A 15,409-nucleotide genomic window follows, 5' to 3' on the forward strand; every position below is an offset into this window, starting at 1 on the left:
TTCCCAGATAGTCCCCTCCCTGGTCATTCTCTATCATGTCGTTGTATTTCACTCATGGCACTCATCACCATCCAAAGCTGTCTTTCCGTGTACTTGTTTATTTGATTATTCACTGTGTCCTTTTGCTCCACAGATAAGATCCATAAAAGCAGGGACCCTGTCTCCCTTGTTCACTGTTTTATTACAAGCACTTCAAATAGTGTCTGGCACATAGTAGGACCTCTATCGCTGTGTACTGGATGTATGAATAAATGAATGAATGAATGAATGAATGAGTAACCCGAATATGGGGCTCAAGATGGCAGTGAGAAAAGTGCTGTCCCATCATGAATAGTGTAGGTTTTATCTCTTGAAGAGGATATGAGCATTCTCTAAAGGAAAGGAGATAGGGAACAAGGAAGACATCTGTATCATTGGAAAAGATCTTTTATTTACATATTGAAGCACTAACACATCCTCCCCTACATGCATTTCTGCATGTGGGTGACATGCCAGAAGGCAGGCAGGGAGGGGCAGTCATTAAAGAACTAACAAACTCACCAAGTTATCACTGTGGTTTTAAAGTGGGGTGATTAAAAAGAACAAATGTTGGTGAGGAGGTGGAGAAAAGGAAACCCTAGTGTGCTGTTGGTAGGAATGTAAATTGGTATAGCCCTTATGGAAAATAGGATGGAGGTTTCTCAAAAACCTAAAAATAGAACTACCATATGACCAGGAAATGAAATTGGTAACTCAAAGAGATATTTGGACTCCCATGTTCGTTGCGGGACTATCTACAATAGCCAAGATATGGAATCAACCTAAGTGTCCAAAACAGGTGAATGGATAAAGAAAATGTAGTATTTATACACAGTGGAATTTGATTTAGCTTTTAAAAAGAAGGAAACCCTATCATTTGTGACAACGTGGACGGACCTGGAAGACATTATTTAAATGAAACAAGCCAGACACAGAAAGAAAAATACTGTATAATTTCACTTATAGGTGGAATCTAAAATAGTCACACTCATAGAAGCAGAGACTTAGTGGTTACCATGGGCTGGGGGGAGGGAGACATGGGGAGGTGTTGGTCAAAGGGTATAAATTTTCACTTATGAAAGACGAATAAGTTCTGGAGATCTACTGTGCGATGTAGTGCCTACAGCTAATGATATGATATTGTATACTTGAAATTTTCTAAGACAGTAGATCTTACATTGAGTGTTCTTACCACAATATAATAATAATAACAAATGCATGGGAGGGAACTTTGAGAGGTGATTGTTTATATCTACAGGCTTGGTGGTTTTATGAGTAGACACTTATCCCCAGACTCACTGAGTTGTTTACATTAAATATGTACATATTTTACATGTTAATCATACCACAATAAAATGATAATAGAGTAGATAGATAGATACACAGATAGATAGATAAAGTGGGGTGTTTACACACAGCTCACAAAAGGCAGAGAATGGCTTTGTTTTACCATTTGAGTGCAGTGAGAGAATGTAATTAAACTGACCAAAAATCCCTGGGAATTTATTCAATTCTTTTGAACAATGACCATCTATGGGAAGGGAAGTCCCATCCATATCAGGCAAGGGGACACCAGCAAGTTTAATCATCTTGCATTTAAATGCTTTCCATCTATCCTTCATGCTCAACACACAATACAAAGACAGCCTTCCACACTGGGACCCTCTCCACCCACAGCACGCGCCCTCTGACCTGCTTTCCAAGCAGTGGTGGTGGCCTGCCTCTGTCCTGATGCACCCCTGCCATGGCCCAGTTCTCTCTCAGTACGTTTGTCTGGCAGAAGGATTAAGGGTGTCCATCATGGCTGCTAAACAGTACCAAGCTAATGCCCTATTATAAAATTACTTTCACATATATAGGATGCAATGGTTCTAATGAGGGGAAAGGCATGCTAAGAACAATTATCCCACCTTAGATTAGCTTAGTACTTTATACAGTTGACAAAGCTTTTTTAGCAAAATCACCTCATTTTAATTTCAATCCTCATCACTGAAATTCATGTAAAAAGAAAAGAGCAGGTATTTTTCCATCATCATTTTGTGGAGGAGGAATCTAAGGTCAAAACAGGTGAATGACTTGTTCCTGGTCACAGAGCTAGGAGGACCCAGGTCTCCTTGTCTCCAAATGCACTATTAAAAGCCAAGTTTATGAGGAAAGATCCATGGCTGACACCCTCCTTGTTACAACTGAATTGTCCATATGTAAAGCTTTCTGCAGATACAGAATAACTTATTTTATAATTTTATTGTGTTGGATCAGGGTCAAAGGCCAGACAAGCTTGTCACTGGAGGCAATTATTGAACAATGACAAGAAGGAAGGAGGCAAAGAAGAAAGGAAGGGAGAAAAGTCTTCCTCTTTAAGGGATCAGGCTGTCTACACAGCACATCCATATCCTCTATATGAGAATGAGAGTAGAATAGGGACCACCACAGTTGACTGTCCCCCAGTAAGTACTATGAGCATAGCAGTTTGGAACTGACATGGGCCTTGGAGATCATAATAAGCTGTATGGCTTTGCTTGCTAAGTTACTCATGCTCATTGCCACATCAGCTGATCTGAACTCACATTCCCATACACAAACATTGAAAACAAATACTTTCTGGACTAAAAATAAAGTACACATAACAGTCTGTTTAAGTGAATCATCCTTCCTTGGGAAGCTAAAAACGAGTGGGAGGGGAGCAGTCCATAGGCTGCAGATGGGACGGGTGGCAGTGTGGACAGAGTCTCTCTTTGATCCTCTGAGAATTCCCCTGTTGAAAATGCTGTGGGGAGATGAATCCTCCTCTCAGAATACAGGCTGCATCTGACCTTCCTCCTTTGAGTGTTAGCTTCAGCTCACACACTCTGTCTCTCTCTCATTCTCTACCTCTCTGTCTGTCTGTCTGTCTCTCTCTCTCTCTTTCTCTCTCTCTCTCTCTCTGCCTGTAAATAACTTATTCTATAATAACATTGTGGCTGAGATAGGGGAGGCTGGAAAGTCCCAGCCTGGGGTTATGCAAGGAACTTTATTATTTCCAGTAATGTTAGGAGTTGGCTAAATGGTCTGCAAAAGAGCCTTGTTCCTTTTCCTCCTGGCTTCCATCACATGTGCATTCATTTATTCCAGGATTGATTTATTGTGTAAACATTCACTGATGGGTTCCGTAGGTACACATATGAATAAGAAAGAGTCCCTACTGTCCGGCCAGAAGCTCTACTCCAGTGAAGAGGAGCAGCCTTTGCGAGAGATGCAGGAAATGAGGCCAAAGGGTGGTGCGGACAGGGCAGAATGGCCTCATATGCCATTCTGAGGAGTTCGCACTTGATCCTACTGGTCAGGTGAGGATTTCCCGGACTTTGGCATGGGAAACTGTATTTTTAAAAGAATTTAATTAAACATTCTTGGTATTGACAACTCACTTTTACTATATTATTTAAACATATACAAATATAAAACATGTTTAAAAAAAAACTTTAGATGAATTAAATTTAGCAGTGTTTAACTGAGCAATAAGCAATTTGTGAATCAGGCAGCCCTCGGAAGCAGAAGAGGTTCAGAGAACTCAGTCCACAAGGTTGAACAGGCAGCCTTATGGACAGGAAACAGAAGTGAGATACAGAAAGAGCTTGATTGGTTACAGCTCAGTGGTTGCCTTATTTGCACATGGCCTGATCAGTTGGTAGCCTGTGATTGGCTGAGACTTTACTCCTAGTTAGGCTTTCAGTTTGTGTATGTACTAAGTTAGGCTGTAGTTTGTTACCTAGGCACTCAAGTTAGGGAGGCATTCTCAGACGAAATTTAGTTTAGCAATGGGGTATAATTTCCCAATGTGTACATTTTAGGCAATTATAAATCCAAAAGAATTATAATGTAAAACCAATTAAATGCAAATTAACAAAATTCATTTAATGCAACGAATATTACTGAAACAAAATGTCTGCTGCCCAGGAATGTGGTACTGACTATAAGCATATGGAATATTTTCAGTGCAGGTTGTCTCCGTGATATGCTGAGCAATGACTCAGTAATCTCACTCCTCCCTAGTCAAACTAGCATGGAGCCAACCATTCAAAGAGGCTGTGGTGATGTCACATGGCCAGCACTTCCCTTGTCTATATGTTGAGTTTGATTCCGGTGTAATTTTTTTTTTTTTCTGTTACCCAGGCTGGAGTGCAATGAAGCGATCTCAGCTCACTGTAACCTCCACCTCCTGGGTTCAAGTGATTCTTGTGCCTCAGCCTCCTGAGTAGGTGGGACTACAGGCACATGCCACCATGCTTGGATAATTTTTATATTTTTAGTAGAGACGGGTTTCACCATGTTGGCCAGGCTGGTCTCAAAATCCTGACCTCAGGTGATCCACCCGCCTTGGCCTCCCAAAGTGCTGGGATTACGGGCATAAGCCACTGTGCCCAGCCTGTCTCCAGGGTAATTTTAAATGCAAAGGCAGTTGTAAAGACAAATCAACTGGCAGCATTTGGTTATACAGTCATCCAATGATCTAGAAAATGCTTCTATTTAAATTTTAACCTGTCCTTGAAATTAAAGTTTTTTTTTTTTTTTTAATTTCTGATGATACCATCAGTCCCAAGAGTACATCACTGAAGCCCTTAGCATGCAGTTGGGGGAAATATTATGTAAGTACTAGGGGCTTGCAATGGACAGATTTTGGGCAAGAAAGTGACATGATCAGATTTTCATATTAGAGCAATTACACAAGGGGCAGTATGATGGATAGAGTAGAGGAGAGAAAAACTCAGAGTAAGGAGGCCACTTGGGAGACAAGTACAATAATTTAGGCAAAAGATGATGAATGATCTAAACAAAGTCAGTGTGAGCGATGAGGCATGAGAGAATAGACTAGAAACGTTTGTAAGAGGCAGAATCTATAGACCTCAGGGACTGATTCAATGTGGCAGGTGAAGGAGAAGGGGTATTTGAACCTTAGGCAACACTGTTAACCCTAGATGGGAATATAAGGAAATCAAGTTTAATTTCAGATATGGTGACTTGGGGGTGGGGAGGCTGTGAACTATTGGGGTGAGGCCAGTCAAATATAGTCGGCTAGAACTGCAGAGAAAAAGCTTCTACGTGAGGCTAGCATGCTAGCATGGCTGAGTAGACACCAGCCTATGGAGTGTAATTTCTAGGGCCAAGAAACTCTCATCACCCATCCGTCCCTCGCCAAATAGTATGTTTCTCCTACCTACTGGTCGCTACTCAAAGGTGTACCCCAAATGAATATAGCTCCTATCGTCTAACTTAATGCTCTGATACATTTTTTCTTTTGGAGACAGGGTCTCTGTTGCCCAGGTTGGAGTGCAGGGGCGCACAATCATAGCTCATTGCAACCTCAAACTCCTGGACTCAAGTGATTCTCCTACCTCAGCCTCCCGAGTGACTGGGACTACAGGTGTACACCACTCTGACCGGCTAATTTTCTTGTAAATTTTTGTTTTGTAGAGACATGGTCTCTCTATGTTGACCAGGCTAGTCTTGAACTCCTGGCCTCAAGCAATCCTCCCACCTTAGCCTCCTGAAGTGCTGAGGTTTCAGGTGAGAGCCATATCTAAAGAGAGTGACACTTACCCTGGGATTGATGTGCTGGATCCCGAAATGCTCAGGTGGAAACAATGTGGAATTTGCACTCATTCAGATTATAATTTAGATTTCTGCCCTGACACTTACTAGGTATGAAATCCTAGTGAATCATTTATCCTCTCTGTCTTGCTATTTGTAAAATGAGGTTTTAAAACCTTTATCGAAAGCTAGTTAAGTAATATATTAAGCACATTAAGAATGTTAGGTAATATAACACATTACAGTATTTAGCACAGTGCTTGCAACATCTTGGCCAACTAGTCACGCTCATTCTCAAATATAATGGTTAAGTACATAGAAGAAACCACACTTGCTGGGTTCAAATCATGTCTCTACAACCTTCTATATGACCTTATATAAGTAACACTAACCTCTCTGTGTCATAAGGAGATAATGATATTCTCTAATGCGTAGAGTTATTGGAGCAACTTGTGAGTCAATGTACATGAAATTCTTAGAATCATGTGTCTTACCCATGGTATGTGCTATCTAAGTGTTAGTTGTTATCATTGTCATAATTACTCCTTCCTCCCTTCCAATGACTACACTTCAGATTCTTTCCTGGTCATCATTTTCACGGAAGGAGAAGAAGATCATGGCATGCTGGGCATCTAAGCCACTGAGTGTGAAACTCCACACGAGAGGGAAAAAGGGGAGTTTGATAGCCCTAAAGGCGTTCTTTGACTGCTTCTCAATTTTGTCTAAGACAATTCAGGGTCTGCACTGCCTCAGGGGGGGAAACAGAGTGACTGAAGTCCAAAGCCTTGTGATAAAATGGAAAGACTGTCGTCGGATGTCTGGCCAAGAAGACAGCTGTCCAGATGCAGGGACTGTGAGTTCTTAGGAACTATGACAACACTCACTTTCAATGAACTTTACTTTTCACTTATCAGTAGTTAAATGCCAAAATTACATTGGATTTTGCACCAAACTGGGAAGAGAGGGGGAGAAAAAAACCAGCTCAAATTGATTTGCTTTTCCTGAGGGCTGACTCCTGAGAAGTTACAGCTGGGGAAGCCGGATCAGGAGCATGGGCCAGCGAGCAAACACAGATTTCTCTGATATATTAAGCATTATTATGTCAAGTACCTGACCCTAATCAACCAAGGTCATGAACAAACCAGTCCTTTTAAAATTTTATGAAAGAAACTGCTGTGTGCTTTTCCCTCCGGACTCTCTCACTTGGAATACAGACGTTACCCGGGCTCTTCCAAGGCCTCCCTCACGGAGGCATTAGGCTGAAGCCCTGAGCTGAGTTTTTGGGGATTTGCTGCCTCCACCAGGATCAGTGAAGAATATTTTAAAATAAATTTCAATTTGTTTCATCGTGAGAGGATGCAATGACTTTTAGCTCGAAGTGGGACAGAGAGGCCTATTAGCTCGAAGTGGGACAGAGAGGCCTATTAGAGACGGACACGTGATTTTGAGGGGGTACAAATTTTAGCTCATTAAACTTTTCCCAAATTAAAAAGCACAGAGAGGAGTAAAGTAGAAAGAGCTTCACCTTTGTGGTAAGATAGATTTTAGATCCAGTTCCAGGTCTGTCCCCTGCACTGTTTGAATCAGGGCAAGTCGCTTTACCCCCTGAGCTCGCTGGCATTAGCTATAAAATAATGACAGCACTACCTACCTCCTAGGCTGTCATAAAACCCATTATGATCTGACCCTGATGATTTCCCTCAACTCTAGCCTCTCCCTCCTGAACAGGCCTCCCTTTAAATACCACCTCCTCCAGGAAGTCTTCTTGGATATCTCTTCTCCCAGGTAAAGTCTAGGTTGTGTACCCGCCGATGAGCCCAGAGCACTTGTGTGGAACCCATCAATAAACTTAGAAAACCATCGTGTTGATGTTCCAGATCACCCCTGGACTATAAACTGTTCAAAAAAAGATCAGGCTCTTCTAATTGCAGCTGCCTCCAGAGCTTAATGCAAGGCCAGACACATGTGAAGCCTTCTATACGCTTTTGTAAAATGAATGAAGATTGGCAAACGTTGCTATTCTGTTGTTATTTATATGGTCCTCAGATGAAAGTTACTCCATACGAAGTCTGACATACTAAAGCATTCTCCAGGATGCTTTTCTGAGTCACCATGCCTGACTCTAGCCGTTGTCCTCACCACCAGACTACGCCCCTTTATTCTAGACTCCACTTGCCCTTGATGCTGAGACTACTGGCTTTCCTCACTGCCTATCTAAGACACCTCAGCCAGGATTCCAAACAAACCTCGATGCCTGCACTCTCCTTGCCCTTGCAGATCTAGCAGGGACCCCTCAATTCTGTCTCTGCCAAATCCCATTCAATAGGATACACAAAATTCACTCTGACTTGCTGTCTTTGAAAGCATGAAGGACGTGATGGCCTTATTGGTCTTTACTGAAGAAAGATCTAACCCAAGCATCCTCTTCTCCTACTGCCCAGATATGGGTCAGATTCTTTAAGAATATATTGGGAAGAGGGAGATTACTTCTCTGAATTGGAACTTGCTCTGAGCACCATGTTGTTCTTTCTATCTCCGTAGGCCTCTCCTCCATTGACCACCATCCAGAGCTCCCAGACAATCCCCTTAGATGGATACTTCTCCCTTTTCATGGATTCAGACAAGAGGTTGACATGGTACTGGCTATACTTCCATCAAATGCCCAGACCCTCCATAGCATCACCACAGAGGAGCAGAAGTGCATGGGTCTCGTCCGAACAACCAGGGTAACTCAAAAAGCCAACACCACATTTTCCTCTTATGGAACTTAAATCTGTACACATCGCCTAAGGGAAAATTATCCAAAAAGGTAGACTTTCCCCATGGGGTTTCCATCATGGACATAAGCTTGTTCCTATACAGGATCTCACATCTCCAAAACAATGTGTTCTTCCCACTCTGCAGGGTGGTGAAAACAAGGTTTAATACCCAACTCACTACTCAGACTTGATCTTGACCTTGGAGCCATTCCTTCCCCAGGGGTACATTTCCTTAATTATGCATCATTCAGACTAAGGAAATTCAGAGGAGCTTCATCCGGAAGTCAGCAATGGGGGAACGTCTCTGTTCCTCAGTGCAGTCCAGCCTCATGGTAGAGGAGTGCAGTGGCCCAAAGAAGCAACTCTGAAACCAAGCAACCAGGACTTGAAGATGTTTTCTCCCAGCTTTGTGACCTCTTCATGTTTCTTCCAGCACCTCAATCTCCTTTTCTGTGATACGGTGATAATTATAGTAAGGCCTTAAAGAGTTAACACATATATAGAGCACACCTTAGCAAAGACATGCTGCATGAATTTTAAGTAGAGCTATATATAGTTTTCCACCAGTGTAGACATGGCTATTATTTTTCTGTTTATCTAGCAAATAATTGTTGAAGCAGATATATATACATTCACAGACACCTTCTGAGAGCAAACACTGATTTCCAGAGATAGTACAATCTGGAAATATTTTTCTAAATGACTCATGAGGAAGTCTCAAAGTGCAGCCAGCACAGCAAGCTCACTCCTGATGAACTTTCAACCTACACATTTTCATTAGGTGCAAATGGGATTTTCCTGCTCTCTCTGCATTTTGGCTGAAGCCCCTGAAGTGAAAACAATAAGCAGTAAGCACCTCTATCCCCAGTCCTACAGACACCTGCTGGATCCCCGGGCTCACTAGAAGGTGCCCAAACTGATCTTTCACCTCCCGAGTATGTAAAGGAAGACTTGAAAGTCCCCAAGAGAGCTCGTTGAAGGGAATGCCTGAGAATAGAGAACCCTTGGCTTTTTTCTCCCATGGGAACCTGACATGTGTGCTTGAAGACTTGAGGACATAGTTGAACAGAGACCACAGCCTGCCTCATGCTGAGACTATTTCTGAGGTCAGGAACCTGCCGAGAACTGCCAAGAGGGCAGGCGAGGACAGAGGCAGCAGGGGAAGCAGCCTTCTTTTCCTTGGTGGGGTAGAGCAGGAATGCAGGAGTTCCCATGAGCCTGGTGGACACCATGAAATCTTTCCTGAAACATCTTGAAAGGAGCCCACATTATAGGGTGGCCTGCCAGAGCAAGGAGATATCAGCAGTGAGAGGCTGGAGTACAACCACCAAGATAGGAGTTGGGGTGGAAGAAGGAAAGTGGGACGCATGGGGTCGGCTGAAGAGCATGCACCAATATCAGTAACGAGTACATCAGAAAAGTCCCAATGCAGAGGATACACAAACACACATCATGGAAAAGTGTAATGAAGGGCCCAGCATCTGGGCAAAGCCAGTCAAGAGAGAGCCACAAAGAGCACCAGATACTTTAAAAAGGTTGCCCATCTTCTGTTTCCCTTTCTGCCCCACTCCCCCACCATGGAGAAACCAAAAGCAGCACAGCAAATCAGGGAGGAGAAGTGAGTCAGGAACCAGTGAAGAAACAGACCATGAGACCAGACTCTCCTTTCCTATTTTGGGAACCCCAGCAAGGGTCAGGCCTGGGCTGTGAAAATCAGAGAAGATGTGAAGAGATTGAGGCTTTGATTTAGACTCCATTGGGTCTTTTCATACTTATAGATGAGTCATAATCCTCAATAAAAGACTCATTTTTGTTGCTTGAACATGATCAGACTACAGACGCAGACAGGGAGGGAAGGCTGAGCAGAGTACATTTTCGAGGTTGTCATGGCAGAGAAAATGAAGTAGTTTCCTGTTTATAGCTATTGGGCTCCATATATGCACAATACATTTGTTAAACAACACACATGCTCAAGCAAAATCTCATCAGCCCCATCCCCCACTGACAGAGGAGTCCGAGCTGCTGATTCTGTGAGTATGGCACAAACGAACCTAATCCTCAGCAGACAGGTCTTTGCCCTTAAGATTGTTATGAGGAACTCTGAAAGTTTCTTTCTTATACCCCTTTTCTTCCAGCCTGCTGGGCAGAGGAGAAAGTGCCCGTCAATCTCTAGGTCCACAAAGATCTACCCTAAGGATTGAGATCACTGCTCTTAATGACATGACTAGATTGGGAGGCAAAGTTCTTTGTCTGCCCCAGTTTCTTTCTACAGAGAGAGAAGGGACTCTTCCAGTCACAGGGACATTGGATATTTAGTGTTGAGTAGAGGAGGAGGGACCCAATTTAGTTGGGAAAGAAAGTAATTTAAGATCTTTCCCAAGAAATATAAAACTTTCTCTGAGAAGCAAATTTGGAAATTCAGATGACTCCAAAAAGGACTCGAGAATAGAAAGAAATGATCCTCCCTTTCTCAAAACAATCATACTCATAATCATAATCATGACCATATCATTCCAGCAAATTTCAAGAACTCAGCAAGGTGATTAGGCATGTCCCTTTTCCTCTCTCTTTCCTATTTTCTACTCTTAGCCCCAGGACAAAGTCAAGTCATTTCTCATCATTTTTTCCACCTTCCTATTTATTCCACTACTCTTTGAAAACAAGCCCCTGGGTCAACCACGTCTTCCTTTCACAATGACTCAGGAAAACAATGACAAATTCCATGTGGAAACCAGAGAGCTGAGGGGGAAATGCTGGCCATTTTCTTCCCATTCTCCACTCTCCTGAAAAAGCTTATGGCTTGGTAGAAATTCTGAATTCTCTTGAAATAACCAGAAAAAGCACAGCTGGAATAGCAATAGCTAAATAAAAATGCAGCTGACCTGCTAATATTAACTAGTCTAAAAGTACCATAAAGCATGTGGCTTTCATTATAGCAACAAAGCCACTATAGTATGACAAGCAGCCTGCCTTCCAAGGTTACCCTCATTTACATGATATTGTATTACATGTGGAGTTGGACTCTTGGGTTTAAAGAAAAACAAGAGTTTCACAGCAAGAGGTGAAATGAAGATTTAGGCACTCAGCCAAAGATTTGAGACTACCCAGAAATGATCTGAGCTCATAGTCACGTGATTCCTCTCTGCTCAGCACTCCAGCAGCGTGTCATTTAGTCCACTCAGGTGGAACTTTTCACACATGGCCCTTATTACAGGTAATTGTGTACAAGATCAGGGCATCTCTTGATCAAAACCACATCCCAAATAGCACCTACCACAGGCCTTTAGCATCTGAACTGAGCTCATGGTCAGCAAGAAAATGTAGTTGGAAAGGACAGACTTTGGAGTCCCAGAGCTGAGTTGCAAGCCCAGCCTCTGTTCCTTTAATGCTGTTAAATCTTAGGCAAGTTTTTCACTTCTCCAAGCCTCAGTTTGCTAATCTGTAAAAAGATTTACAGGGAGGATTATTACTGCTCTCATATTCAGAGCTAACATTTATGGGCATGCTTATAACACTCCAGGGACTCCACTTCACGTTGTTACGTGCGTTATTCTATTTAATCCCCAAAATAATTTGATGAGAAAACTACTAATATTTTCTCCATTTCCAGATAAGGATACTGAGGGTCAAAGAAGCTAAGCAGCTTGCCAAAGCTACCTGATGAGTAAGTGGCTGAGTTTGACCCTGGGTGTGACTCCTGTCAAGGCCTGTGTTCTCACTCTCTAGATTAAGTCAACACTACATGACTATAACATGCAAATAGCAAAATGGTTAAAGGCAAGAGGTTCTACCACTTCCTTGTTGGCGCCTCTCTGGACTTTGGTTTCCTTATCTGTAAAATGAGAGTAGTAACAGTTCCTACCTCATAGGATGGCTATAAAAATTAAATAATATGTATATGACCTATGGACCAATACCCAGCACATAGTAGTTACTCTGCAAATGTTTATCACTGTATATGTATTACTATAAAACAGCTGACACACATAGATGACGAGAAATGTGGGAATTAAAATAAGAAACAGAGGAGCATGAGAGGCCATGAAATGACCAACTGCTCTGTGGGCGCTTGTAAAACCCTCGTGGGAAACCTGCAGAGATGACCAAGACACTTTCAGGGGTGCTGAGTTCCTCTGATGCAGAGGAAGGGGTCTCAGAAATTAAGATGGGACCATATTTTACACACCTGTTTTACATCCGTAGGTGGTAAAACCAGGAAATAACTGAATAAGAAATGTGATGCTAAACAGATGGATACCTTAGGACCAAAGAGTCAGGCTAGGGCAGTCCCCTAGTGGCCTTGTCCAGGCCCAGGCATAACCTGGAAGCATCGCTTTTGTCTGATGATGTCACTACACAAAGTCACATGGTGACCCTGAGGCAGACAAGCCGGTTGGTGCACAGGAATGGAGCTGACATGCCTTGTTCTTCAACCCCCTAAAGCATGTTCAGATCATATCCATTTCAGAAGGCTGGAAGTGAACCCAGCAAGAGGCTTCTGTGATGATAAGTCTTTGTATCAAAATTGACCTGACTGGGAACTTCTTAGCAAACTTTTCAAACAAGAGAAGAACATTCTCTTAGAGACGTGATGTGAGTGAGGATTAAATGACCTGGTGGAAAATGCAAACCACTTTTAAATAATTTATAGAATTGCTGTCATCATTAAAACCACAGAGATTTATCAACTCTCATTTCCGAGTAAAATTTGAAGGAATAGATTTGTAGCCTTGAGATGGGACAGGGTACCAATAATGAATATTTATGATTCAAGGCCAGAAACAACTTTGTCTCAGATGGTGTTCCTAGATTTTGCTTCCAAGTGTTAATTTCTGGCTGTAGCAAAGATGGTAGCAAGTAAGTGATCATTTCACCTCTTCCCAAACTCCCTACATTTTGCACATGTCAGATGCAACCTCAGGTTTATAACTTTAATTTTAATATCCATCTCAAGCTAACCCACAGTTTCCTGGAAATAAATGCCTACCAAAAAAAAAAAAAAAAAAAAAAAAAAATTTTGAAGAAAAATACAACGAGGCTGCTTGTGGGAAGGGATCTCTTCCTCAAGAAGCAATATGCAGAAATTACCAAAAAAGATGGAAAGAACATGAATTTAAAATCTGACCATATTGAGTCTTATGTTTCCTTACTCAGTGATTTTCAAAATACAGCCTTATTTTTGCAATACTATAAAAGTAATGCTGATTAGTTGCTAAAATCTGGATATGATATAGACTTTAATGTACCAAGGAGATGACAAATTCTTATTTTAAAGGTTGTTGATGATTGCTTCTCAGCCTTTTGGCTAAGATCAAGTGTAAAAGTTGTTGATGAAATTTTTCTTAAGAGGAAAGTGTTTTTTCCTTAGCAAAATGCTTTGAAGAACCATTTGGCTGTAAAGAAATAAAATAAAATAGGTTCTGAAATATTGTTCAGAAGGAAAACCAGGAAACCAGTAGTAACTTTGTTTCTCTGCATAATGATGCAAGAAGAAAAAAATAAGTTTCTAAGGGCAGACTGAGATGGTGTGGACATAAGTTGGTGGAGGAAATAGGGAGGTAAAGAGAGAAGGCAGGAGGACCAGAGTTCAGGAAAATGGAATCTGGAGGCCCAGGAGAAGAGAGCTCAAGAGAAATTCTCACTAATGAAAAGGGCTGGGGATATCTGCATTTAGAAATCAATGGTGATATCCCATATTTAGTTTTAAAGAATTTGCTATGCTCTCCAGCAATGCAATTTCTGTTTTCAAAAACAGTTTGTAAAATTTAACTACATACAAATGCTTTCTATAAAGGCACTTAGGGAAGATAAAGGAAAAGAAGCAGCTGTGTTTCAGTTTTGAGACAAGAAAACCACCTGAGGCCGAGAAGTGAGATTAAGAATTTACCAAAATCAGAGAACCTAGGAGAAAGTTACCACATCCCACCCCACCCTGCCCCTGAGAACTTTTATAGAAAATGAATAGCTTCTGGGAGGCCGAGGCAGGTGGATCACGAGGTCAAGAGATGGAGATCATCCTGGCCAACATGGTGAAACCCCATCTCTGCCAAAAATACAAAAATCAGCTGAGCATGGTGGTCCCAGCCACTCTGGAGGCTGAGGCAGGAGAACAGTCTGAACCTGGGAGGCGAAGATTGCAAGCGAGTTGAGATCGTGCCACTTCACTCCAGCCTGGGCGACAGAGCTCGAGTCCATCAGAAAGAAAGAAAGAAAGAGAGAAAGGGGGGTGGGGGAGAGGGAAGGAGGGAAGGAGGGAAGGAAGGAAGGAAAAAAAGAAAAAGAAAAGAAAAAAATGAATAGCAAAGTATTCTGAGTTTTCCTTTACATATGCAAGCCATTTTTATTTGAATACTAATAGTTGGAGTGATCAATGAGGCTGGCAGAATTGGGGAACACTGAGAAAGGAGACATCTGGATTACATTAAATAAGTGTAATCTCCCCTGATGCAAAAATCTTTCTTATCAAAGAAAGAAGAAAGGTTAGGTAGCATCACCACCTTTCCTGAAGCTGGTGCCATTATCAAAATACTCTAGTAATCATTAAGAAAGCAGCTGGTGAAATTCAAATATAGCCTTTATGGCTAGAAAAATAGTTTCATCTCAAAAGTGATTACTCAGGATGCAGCTGCAAGAGCATGATTTCCGTCTTTATGTACAGTGAAAAATTTCCTATGAGCTTTTGCAGTGGCAATGGAAAGAGGAATGAATCCACAAGTTCTGAAAGTCTTTATGATTTTGACAAGATGTGATTTTAAGGGTGTGGGGTGCTTAGTTGCTCTTTATACCCACCTCTGTAGTCTGGAAGTCATGCCATTTGAAGTCAGTGGGTTTTAAAGATTCGGGAAACACTACTCAAGGTACCTGGCTACAGGGCTCAGCTTGCTGAGAGAGAGTATTCCTTTCCTTAAGATTTCTACACACGTGATGGAGAAATTGTTACACAAAGTTCTGACCATACCTGTGTATCAGACTGTTCAGCACAGTCTCTTATAGAAAATTGTAATGAATTGCTTTTCAAAATGCACCTGCAGCAAGCTCTGAGACAATCCTCCAGGAAGTCTTCCTTA

The sequence above is a fragment of the Rhinopithecus bieti genome, unplaced genomic scaffold (genome assembly GCF_001698545.2).
Source record: "Rhinopithecus bieti isolate Rb0 unplaced genomic scaffold, ASM169854v2 scaffold_5924, whole genome shotgun sequence".
Taxonomy (NCBI): Eukaryota; Metazoa; Chordata; class Mammalia; order Primates; family Cercopithecidae; genus Rhinopithecus; species Rhinopithecus bieti.